The following is a 12114-nucleotide window of genomic DNA, read 5'->3' on the forward strand; positions in this document are numbered from 1 at the left end:
TTTTGTATAGTGACAGTCTATTTTGTATATATTTTGTATAGTGATAGTCTATTTTGTATTGTAGCTGTCTATTTAGTATATTTTTGTATAGTGACAGTCTATTTTGTATATATTTTGTATAATGATACTTAAAAAATCCACTGCCACTCTTTTCGAGGGTAGGACTTGTAAGAAGCAATTTAAATCTTTCCAAGCTTTGGGAGGCCATAGAACAAGTCGCGCAGATCCAATTAAACCTAACAAAAAGAACCATGAATGTGCCTTTTGTGGAGAGGAATTCTCTCTTGGACAAGCTTTAGGTGGTCACATGAGAAAGCATCGCGATAAAGTGGGTGAATTGCAGAAACATAAACAGCAGGAACATAAACAGCTGTAAGTTATAGAGAAAACTACCCTCTATAACCCCTCAAAATTTTAATAACCCATATTTTTCACCCATTGACATGAAATGGCCCTCCGGCACAAACATATTATATCTAATAGTCCGAAATATCTATTTTGTATATTATTTGTATAGTGACAGTCTATTTTATATATTTTTTGTATAGTGACAGTCTATTTTGTATATATTTTGTATAGTGACAGTCTATTTTGTATTGTGGCAGTCTATTTAGTATATTTTTGTATAGTTACAGTCTATTTTGTATATATTTTGTATAGTGATACTTAAAAAATTCACTGCCACTCTTTTCGAGGGCAGGACTTGTAAGAAGCAATTTAAATCTTTACAAGCTTTGGGAGGCCATAGAGCAAGTCACAAGAAAATAAAATTCAACAGAGTCACAGATCCAATTAAACCTAACAAGAAGAAATATGAATGTGCCTTTTGTGGAGAGGAATTCTCTCTTGGACAAGCTTTAGGTGGTCATATGAGAAAGCACCGCGATAAAGTGGGTGAATTGCAGAAACATAAACAGCAGGATAGTGAAGAAAATTCTGCTGGTGAAGTTGTAGAGACGACAGAGAAAAAGATTCCGGGTGCTGAAAAGGCTTTGTTCTTGGATATGAATTTGACACTATATGAGAATGAGTTGATGTTGGGGATTATCCCGCTTAGAGTAGTTCAACATTCTTGGTTATAACCTTTTGAATTGTTTCCGCTAATTATAGTAGTTTTGTGATTTATTTTTTAGAGTAGATAAATTCTATGATTTCGATTGATTTGTGGCTAGTCTTTGTATAGAAAAACCTACAGTCTAGGTTACAGAGTAAGGGGAAGGTATGGATTAAAGAAGATTTACGGAGCTGAAAAGTTTGAAATTTGAAGAGGGAAGAATGGCATTGGTTTTGGGTTAGCCCTTTAATTGGCTTTTGGCTGTTAATTATATAGTTTATTTTGTGGCTACCTATTGTCATTAGTTTTTCCCGAATGGCTACAAATGAAGTTTGCTCTAAGTTATATGTCCGTCCAACAACGACTACTTCAGGCTCCTATTGGGCCACGTTCATCTCTAGGCCCAGCCATTTGAAGTTACAGAGAGAAATGGTAAAATTACACGGCTGAGCATTACTAAAAAGAATATTTAAGAAAATAATATCATTTGTTGTTTATTCCAAAAAGGCAGTATTTTTTATAATAATAGCATATTGTATAACAAATCATGGAATCTATTACACTCTCTTCTTATGTACTATCCTTAATTTCACTATCTCTCTTATTTTATTCATTTTTATAGAAAATATATTCTAAATATATCCTAATCATATATATCTATTGAAATTATCTATTTTCACTCAAAATTTATCCTCTCTTTTGCCTGTATCTTTGAACTATGTTCTCTCAAAATCTCTCCACTCTCAAAAACATAATTCGCTTGCGAACCCAAACACCAATTCGCACAAATTTCCCTGCTTTGTTGAAATCAAAATTACTTTGGAATTATGAAACACACTAAACCCTACAATATTCTTACATTTTGTAGAAAGAAATATTTGGGGTTCTGACAACAAGTTAGTGATTTTCGCAACTGCATCCTAAATGGAGATAATGAAGGGAAAGGGAACTAATAAGAGTAGAAGTAAGATCGATCATGTGTAGACCAAGCATAGTATTATTTATTGTTCTTGCTAATAGATGAATTTCATATTCATTCATTTTTCGCCATTTTCATTTTTTTTAATTAATTTTGCTATAGCAACTAGAATAGATAAATGTAAGCTACAAGTATGTGACGACCCGGTCGGTCGTCTTATGTATTGTTGTAGCCTAGTTCCCCTTTTTATTGCTTATTCTATGTTTACTTGTGGTTGCATGACTTGTCGGAGTAGTTGGTTTGGTTTCAGGGATGTTTCGAACTGAATTGGAACACTTAGTTCCAAGGTTGGAAGCTTAAGTAGGAAGAGTTGACCAGATGTTGACTTTTGTGTAAACGACCCTGGAATGGAGTTTTGATGGTTCCTATAGATTCGTATGGTGATTTTAGACTTAGGCGTATGTCTGGATTTGGATTAAGAGATCCGTAGATCATTTTGGCTTGAATTGGCGAAAGTTGAAAAGTTGAAAGTTTGGAAGGTTGAGAAGTTTGACTGAGAGTTGACTTTGTTAATACTGGGCTCGGATCATGGTTTAGGAGTTGGAATAGGTCGGTTATGTTATTTATGACTTGTGTTCAAAATTTGAGGTCAATCGGAGTTGGTTTGATATATTTCGGCATTAGTTTTAAAAGTTGAAAGTTCATTAGGCTTGAATTGGGGTCCGATTCGTAATTGTGATATTGTTTGATATGATTTGAGACTTCGACTAAGTTCGTATCGTGTTTTAGTACATGTTGGTATGTTTGGATGGGGTCCTGAGGGCCTCCGGTGTGTTCGGATCAAGCTCGGCTTCATTTGGACTTTGTTAGACTACTGATTTTCTTTATCTGGTTTTCTCATACGCTATCGCAAGGGAAGGATCGTGATTGCTAAGGGTCTTTTGTGACTGGTGGAATTTTGTGCAATGCGTTCGCGATGTGGGGCACGCGTTCGCAAAGCTTTGAGGTCTCAGGTCATCGCGGACGCGAGAAGGATCATACGTTCGCATAAGAGGAGTGGTCAGATGGGGTGTCAGGTTTCCAGCCTATGCGATCGCGGTATTGGGAACGCGTTCGCTAAGAGTTAGATTTGGTAACCATCGCGTTAGCGACAGTGGCTTCACGTTCGCGAAGTGTATTTTGGAGGGCAGTGATTTTTGTTCTTCGCGGTCACGAGGGACTTTCCGCGGTCGCGAGGAGGAATATCTAGGCAGAACATTAAATCGAGTGTTAGAGTATTATTTTTATATTTTGAGTTGTAGAGCTCGTTTTTGGGCAATTTTGGAGGGAATTTTCACGTCTTGGATCGGGGTAAGTATTGTTTTACTCGGATTTGTCATTATTCCATGATTCCATATTTGTTTTAGCATTTAATTAGTGAATTAAAGTGTAGAAATGGGGAATTTTGGGTAAACTTTACAAAAAATAAAAAATAGAGGTTTGAAGGTCGATTTGAGGTCGGAATTGGATGATTTTGGTATGGTTGGACTCGTAATTGAATGGATGTCCGGAATTTATAAATTTTATCAGGTTCCGAGGTACGGGTCCGAGGTTGACTTTTTGGGTTGACATTTGCCTTGAGGTAAAGATCTTAGCTTTATCTTTTGAAATCACTTTCTATAGCTTTTATTGATAGTATTATATTATTTTGGCTAGATTCGAGCCTTTTGGAGGTTGAAATGCATGGGAAGGGCTTGGTAGCGTAGTGATTTGATTTGTTAGAGGTAAGTATCTAAACTTGGTTGAGGCATTAGTTGCCTGAATTATTTATGATAGCTATGTGCTATGGATGGCGCGTATGTGTGGGATTGGGCACATATATATGTACCGAGGTACTATTTCTATGCTCGGGGTAGTGCTTAGGCTATGACGTGCCTTGCAATGATTTCTAAGCTTCAATTTGAGATGTTTCTCCTATTTGTACCCCTCTGTGATCTATTTGAACCATATTTGGGATTTCGTAAAGGTTATTCTTCCGGTTGAACCTGATAAACTGATATTTCTTGATGGAAATTATATGTTTTAGCTGTAATAGTACACATTGTGCATGCCTACACTATAGCATCTTATTTATACCAGTCCAGAAGTATGAAACTTGATAATCATTAATCATGTTCATGTATTCCAGCATAATTTCTTTTCTCTATGTTATGAGCAGGACTGGTAGCCTGTGACCACGCTGGGTGGATTGTGATTATTAGCACGTGAGCTGTTCATACGGTTGATTCTATTAGCATGTGAGACTTGTGAGTTGTCCGTGCAGTTGGTTCTATTAGCACGTGAGTTGTCCATGCAGCGTGTGGATATGGATCCATCCCCCTAAGGTCACCCTTTCATGTTTCTCTCTTGATGGTGTACACACAGTTATTGAGAAAAACTGATCAATGGTTTGGTACGGATATGGAAAGGTTGAGGAAAGTCTGACTAGTGTATTTTGGAATTGCATTTCATCTTTACTTGCAACTTCCATGGTTTATTATATGATTGTCTGCATATCATCTTATATGATTTACCCGTGACCGAACAAAGATTTTGAGTAATTGTACATACACAAATAGTCCTTTTAGTATCATATACATGTTCACATTATTGTTAAGTACTTGTTGGATTTTATGAAACTCTATAGGTTATAGCATGTATCATTTATAATTCTAGTTTCTTTTACCTCACCAAGGTTAGTTACGATACTTATTGAGTACATTGGGTCGGTTGTACTCATAATACACTCTGCAATTAATTATGCAGATCCAGGTATGGGGACCAGTTATCAGCAGTAAGCTTGCTTATTGGATTATCTTCGAGAGGCAAGGTAGATCGCAGTTTTGACTTGACTTTCCTTACATACTATTGTTACAGTTTAGACAGTGTTTTTATTATTCAGTTTCATACTTGTATTTCATTATAGAGCTCATGACTCCATATTTACCAATTTCTGGGGGATTTACCTTGTGTTAGCAGTATTTGGTTTTATTGAGATATTCAGACTTATGCTATTTCTATAAGTTCTGTTGTTCTATTTCCTTTATTGTTATGTTTTGGCTTTCCTAGTTGGTGTGTTAGGCGCCATTACGACAGGTTGTGATTTTGGGTCGTGACAAGTTGATATCAAAGCCTTAGGTTCATAAGTATTACGAGTCATGAGAAAGTTTAGTAGAGTCTTGCGGATCGGTATAGAGACGTCTGTACTTATCTTTGAGAGACTACCGAACTGTTAAGAAACTTCACATTCTGGTATTCTTGTCGTGCGGATTTCTTATTTCTGCAATTTGAACTTGACTCTTATATTCTCTCATTGATGGTGAGGACATGTGCGACCGGATCAGGCGAACGGCTACTAATACCACCAATTAGGGCCGCGAAAGGCTGAGGCTACGGTAGAGGCCGGGGTGTGGCTCGTACTACAACCCCAACACCTGTGGAGCCAGTAATTGCTCCAGCTCAAGAGCAGGTACCAGATGTGGTTGAGCCAGTGGGACCAGCTCAGGCACTATCTATACCCATTATGATTCCTGGACTTCAGGAGGCCATAGCCCAGATTTTGACTGTGTGCACGAGCCTGGCTCAGGCAGTCTCAGTTCCAGCTGCACCAGCCACTTCACAAGCCAGGGGAGGTAACCAAACTCCTACCGCCCGTACTCTAGAGCAGCTAGCTCAGGGTAACAAGACACTGGGAGTATTGCCAGTTCAGTCGGTTGCTGCTGATCGGGCCGAGTTGGTCCCCATATGAGTGGTGAGTAGCAGAAGAGACTGGAGCGGTTTGGGAGGCTTAAGCCTCCAGAGTTCAGTGGAGCAGAGTCAAAGGATGCCTAGGATTTCATAGATCGGTATCTACTCTGCATATCGGACTCGGACTCTCACATAGCTGCCTCGATCAGCTGACCTCTCCACTGCACTCTAACAGAAGGATAACTCTTAGACATAAACTCCCGGACCTTCCGTGCTAGAATAACCACTGACTCATCCTCACATGTCAAATCATTGTCCAATTGGACTGAGCTGAAATCTAATGCATAGGACGGATCACTGTGATACTTCTGTAGCATGGAATCTTGGAACTCCGGTGAACTTCCGATAAACTGGGTAGCAATGCAAGTCTGTAGGCCACCTCACCAACTCTTTCAAGGATCTCAAAGGGACCTATATACCTAGGGCTCAACTTGCCCTTCTTCCCGAACCTCATCAGACCCTTCATGGGTGATACTCGCAGCAAAACCCTCTCTCCCACCATGAATGCTACATCACGAGCCCTCCGATCAGCGTAACTCTTCTGCTTAGATTGGGCTGCACGAAGTCGATCTTGAATCAACTTGACTTTCTCCAAGGCATCACGAACCAAATCAGTGCCCAACAACCTAGGCTCTCCCGGCTCAAATCAACCAACTGGAGAACAACACTGTCTTCCATATAAGGCCTCATAAGAAGCCATCTGAATACTCGATTGGTAGCTGTTATTGTAGGAAAACTCCACAACCCGTAAGAATTGATCCCAAGAACGCCCTGCCACTAGGATCATGGATATAGGCCAAATATACTAAGCATCCCTTCTCGGCCATATGTCGAGCCTTTACATAAGAAATAACCCTGCTAGTAGAATGGCCAAGAGTCTCTCTCCACTCTAATCGAGGCAACCCTGGCATGGGTAAAGTCACCGTCTTGGCGTGACAGTCCAAAATAGCGTCATAAGGTGAGAGCCAATCAATGCCAAAATTAACATCAAAGTCCACCATATCAAGAAGTAGAAGATCAACACTAGTCTCAAGGCCCCCACTAGAAACCACACACGAGCGATAGACACGATCTATAATAATAGAATCTCCCACATGCGTGGACACATATACAGGGGCATTCAAAGAATCACGAGGCAAAACCAAATATAAAGCAAAATAGGATAACACGTATGAATAAGTAGAGCCCGGATCAAATAGAACTGAGGCATCTCTATGGCAAACTGGAACAATACCTGTGATGACGGCGTCAGATGACTTTGCCTCAGGTCTAGCTGGAAATGCATAAAAATGGGGTTGGGCCCCACCACTCTGACCTCCGTCTCTCGGACGGCCTCTAGCTAGCTGACTTTCACCTCTAATGGCCTGACCTCAACCTCTAATGGCCTAACCTCCATCTCTAGCATCCTGACCCCCGCCTCTAGTTGGCTGAGCGGGTGATCGAGCAACAGGTGCTGGAACCATGGTACGAGAAACCTGCTATGGCAAGCCGCCCTGTGACCTAGGGCAAAATCTCGCGACGTGCCTCGGATCTCCATAAGTATAACAAGTCCTTGGCTGCTATGACTGCTTACTCTGGAACTGGCCATGTCAACCTGAATAACCACCATGATAACTCTGGATCTGAGGTTCGCTAATAAGAGCTAAAGGTGTACTGTAGGCTAGCTACTCAAGGTGAAAGCTATAAGAACCACGACTACCCGAAGCACCATGGGATGCCTGAAGCACTGACTGAATCATCCTGGGAGGATAGCCTCTACCAAACGAACCTTTACCTCCATATAAGGCACCAATGAAACCATCGAAATGATGAGGTCTCATCTCATATACCGCCTTCCTATCCTGACCCTGAACCATCTCGATCTGTCTAGCAATCTCTACGTCCCTCTAGAACAAAATATCATCTCCGGTCTCCTTGGCCATCTATAGCCTGATACTGAAAGTACGTCCATCAAGGAATCTCCTCACTCTCTCCCTCTCAATAGGGAATAAGATAACTACATAGCGAGCTAAGTCTGCAAATAGAGTCTCGTACTGGGTAACACTCATGATACCCTACTGAAGGTGCTCGAATTGCCAGCAGTACTCCTCCCTTAGTGTGACGGGAATAAACTTCTCCAGAAAAAGCTGCGAAAACTAATCCCAAGTGAGGGGTTGTGAACCTGTTGATCTACACCGCTCATAATCCTACCACCACCTCTTGGCAAAACTGGTCATCTAAAACATTGCAAAGTCTACTCCATTGAACTCAACAATACCCATGTTGTGTAATACCTCGTAAAATCAGTCCAAATAATCTTGTGGGTCCTCAGAAGGTGCACCACTGAAATAAATAGGGGAGATATTTGTGTAACTTATCCAACCTTATCAATCCCTCAGAAAACACCGCGGGCCTCTCCCCGGTCTGTGTAGCAACAATAGGCTAAACTACCCCAACTGGCGAAACTACTAGAGTCTGATATATAGGAGTCATCTGCTCCGGAGTGTGAGTAGATAGAATCTGTGCTTCTCCCCCAACCTGAGAGACAGCTGGTACCACCAGGAAATGCACCGGTCTGGACCACGCTCTCCATGAGGCCCACTCAGCGGACTAGAGCATTCTGGAGCAGGGGAGTAGCTATAAATCCTTGCGGTACTTGAGCGGGTCCGACTGGTGCGGTCTGAGCTGGGATCTCCTCCTCATAATCAATTTGAGGCTCACAAGGGTGCTGCTGCATGTGCTCTAGGCTGAGATCTACCTCTGCCTCGGTCCCTACCTCGGCCCCGGCCCCTACCCCTAGTAGTGGCTGTAATAGGGGGCTTTGGCTCCTGCCCGGTTGTAGATGTTGTGCGTGTTCTCACCATCTCTGAGAGAACAAGAATGGAATGATTCAAATATCAATGATAGAATAAAATCGCACAATAGGGAAAGAAAGAAGTGAAATTTTCCTAAGGCTCCATAGCCTCTAGAAGATAAGTACAGACATCTCTGTACCGATCCTCTAGACTTTACTAAGATTGCTTATGACTCGTGAGACCTAAGTAACCTAGTGCTCTGATACCAACTTGTCACAACCCAGAATCTCACCCTCGTGACCGTGATGGCTCCAAACACTTCACTTGCTAGGCAATCCAACGTTAGCTAGATTATTTAACAAATTTTACTAATTCAAAAGAAAACATTAATAGATAAACTGAAATAGTCTGAAGTGGAATAAATAAATACATATGACGATATCCAAACATCTCACAAAATTCGGAGTCACAAATACATGAGCAACTAGAGTACTGCATATATGGTCTGAAAAAATATACAACTGTCTAAGACTAGGTAAACAGTAAAATAGAGAAAGAAGGGGAATTCAGGATTGCCAACGCCGTGCAACTATGCCTCAAGTCTCCAAATGTGACTGTATCTGAGTAGAACCCCACTAGACGCCGTTGGTATTGACACCAGTATCCGCACAATAAGTACATAAGTATAGCATGAGTAAACCCGACCCAATGTACTACGTAAATATCGAGCCTAACCTTGACGAGGTGGTGAAAAGGCTATGACAAGACACCTACGTAAAATCTTGTACATATATATATAAAGCAACAAAATAACAAGTGAAACAATAAAATATTAACTGGGAGGGGACATGCAAAAGGGAAAATATCATAAGAACGACAAGTATGAAATCACCAAATAACATCTTTCGAAATAAGCAACAATATAACCAAGTAATTTACCAATCTAGGAATCAAATAACGCAATGAAATAAAGATGGAACGACATCACCCTTCATGCTTTTACTCTCGTCATCGCCACATAATATTATCAATAAAATGGCACGGCATCACCCTTCGCGCTTTTCACTCTTCCTCACCAATCAACAATACAAATTCGAATAACAAATGCAAGGCGGAAAGCAATTTCACTTCAATTATAGTACCAAGATAACAAACTCAACTTTCAAAATTTCCAACATATTCAAAATAAATAATAAATATGAGGCGAATAATTAAAAAGTAATAATCTAAGCTAAGCATGGAGGACATAGCAAATGAAACAATATAAGACAAAGAAATAATTTTCACCCCCATGCTTTAACCCAATGTTCACGCATATATACCCGTCACCTCATATATACGTCGTTCCCACACATAATACACGTAGCAAATAGACCAAAAAGTCCTAATCTCTCAAGTCAAGGTTAACCACGACACTTACCTCGCTCTGCAACCAAATCAAGGCACAATTGCCGCTTTTCCTCTAGAAGTAGCCTCCAAACCAATCAAATCAAGCCAAATATAGTTCAAATAATTTAAAATAGACTTTAGAAACTACCATGAGTGAAAAAGATTCAATCTTTCATGATTTTGGAAAATGTCAACAAAAGTCAACCTCGGGCCTGCTTGGTCAAAATCTGAGATTCAGACAAAAATCCTATTAATCATTCACCTCCGAGTCCGATTATGTAATTAGTTTCGAAATCCGACCTCAATTTGAGGTCTAAATCTCAATATCTCAAAATTCCTCAATTTCTACCTAAATTCCTAATTTATACCATAAAAATTCATAGATTAAAGATTAAAATCAACAGGTGTTCATGGAAATGTAATGAAACAAGTTAAAATATACTAACCAATAAAGTTTAAACTTGAAAATGGTGAAAAATGGTGAAATCCCGATTTTTGGAATGTTTTAATACCTGCGCGTCAGGTGCTCTTCGCGTTCGTGAAGAATACTGGCCAAATGGCCATCGCGATAGCGATCAACCCTACGTGTTCGCGAATGCTTAGCTCCCCCCTTGCCTTTACGTTCGCGATCCAAAGCACGCGTTCGCGTAGAGTCTCTGCCCAGCCTAGCCCCAGATCCCACAACCTATCGCATTCGCGATGGGAAACCCCCCGCTACTTCGCGTTCATGACCAAGTCCCCGTGTTCACGTAGAAGAAATTCCTCCCTAACCCCATTTCCTATTCACGATGGCAAGAGTAGCTTCGCGATCGCGAAGCACAAAGTACTAAACACTAGAAAACAATTGAAACCAATAACTTTCTAAGTCCAAAATAGTCTGTAGCCTATCCGAAACTCACTCGAGCCCTCGGGCTCCAAACCAAACATGCACATAAGTGTAATAACATCATACGAACTCGCTTGCGCAATCAAAATACCAAAATAACACCTAGGACTATAAATAGGACATCAAAATGCATGAAACTTTCAAAGAAACTCAAGAACTTCAAAAATCACAATTAAGCGTCTAAATCCTATCAAACTAACTCCGATTTGTACCAAATTTTGCAGACAAGCTTCAAATAAAAATGAATCTATACCAAGTCCCGGAACCAAAATCCAAACCCGATAACCACAAAGTACGATCAAACCTAAAAAATTTCCAAACCTTCAAATTACTAGCATTCGGCAAAACAAGTCAAATCAAGTTAGGGACTTTCGAATTCAATTCTGGGCATATACCCAAGTCTAAAATCACGATACGGACCTATCGGAATCGTCAAAATACCGATCTGGGATTGTTTACACAAAATATTGACCGTAGTCAACTCAAATTATTTTTAAAGCCAAAAATCATGTTCTCTTCAGATTTTCACATAAAATCATTTCGGAAAAAGACACAGACTGCACATGCAAATCAAGAAATATTAAATGGAGCTAATAGAGGTCTCGAAATATGAAAATAAGGGCTAGTACTCAAAATGACCTATCAGGTGGTCACGACTATATAAATTATACTTATTATTTTTAGGAGTATAAAAGGAATCAAATACAACAAAAAATAAACATGTAAAGAAAACCTTCCATCACGTTCCCATATTTCAAAATAACCATTTTTCTTCATTCAAAAAAGATAAATTAAAAGGGGCAAACCAAAAAGGAAAAATAATAAAATAAAATAAAAAGGCAATAGGAAATGAAAAGTAATGTGGTCCGACGATTGTGCAATCTGGTTCCCTATAAATCAGCTAAATGCAGTAACTTATCACATTAATTACCTTTTAGCACTTTTAGGACTTCACTATACGAGCCGAACGACTTGTGATCCATTAGCACATGAACACCCAAAGAAGTAACCCAACCTTTCAGCAACCAAGTGACTCTCTTCTCCCTGCACACTACATCTACCACGAATAACAAACCTGAATTATTCCAAGATCTCCATATATCCATAAAGTGTAATATATCATGCATACAGCGATTTTCTTCCCCGCACCATCCTCGAAGTCAGCCTCCTTCAAGTCATAACTAATCCACAAATATGCCTCAAACCCAGACTAATATAACACATGATCATGCAATCTGATCATCGATAGAAACCTCCCCTACTTAGCTTGAAGCCATAGAATATAACATCTGATAACCCACAATGTCCTTACTCCATAAGTGTTATG

This window comes from Nicotiana tomentosiformis, chromosome 2, assembly GCF_000390325.3.
Source record: "Nicotiana tomentosiformis chromosome 2, ASM39032v3, whole genome shotgun sequence".
Lineage (NCBI taxonomy): Eukaryota > Viridiplantae > Streptophyta > Magnoliopsida > Solanales > Solanaceae > Nicotiana > Nicotiana tomentosiformis.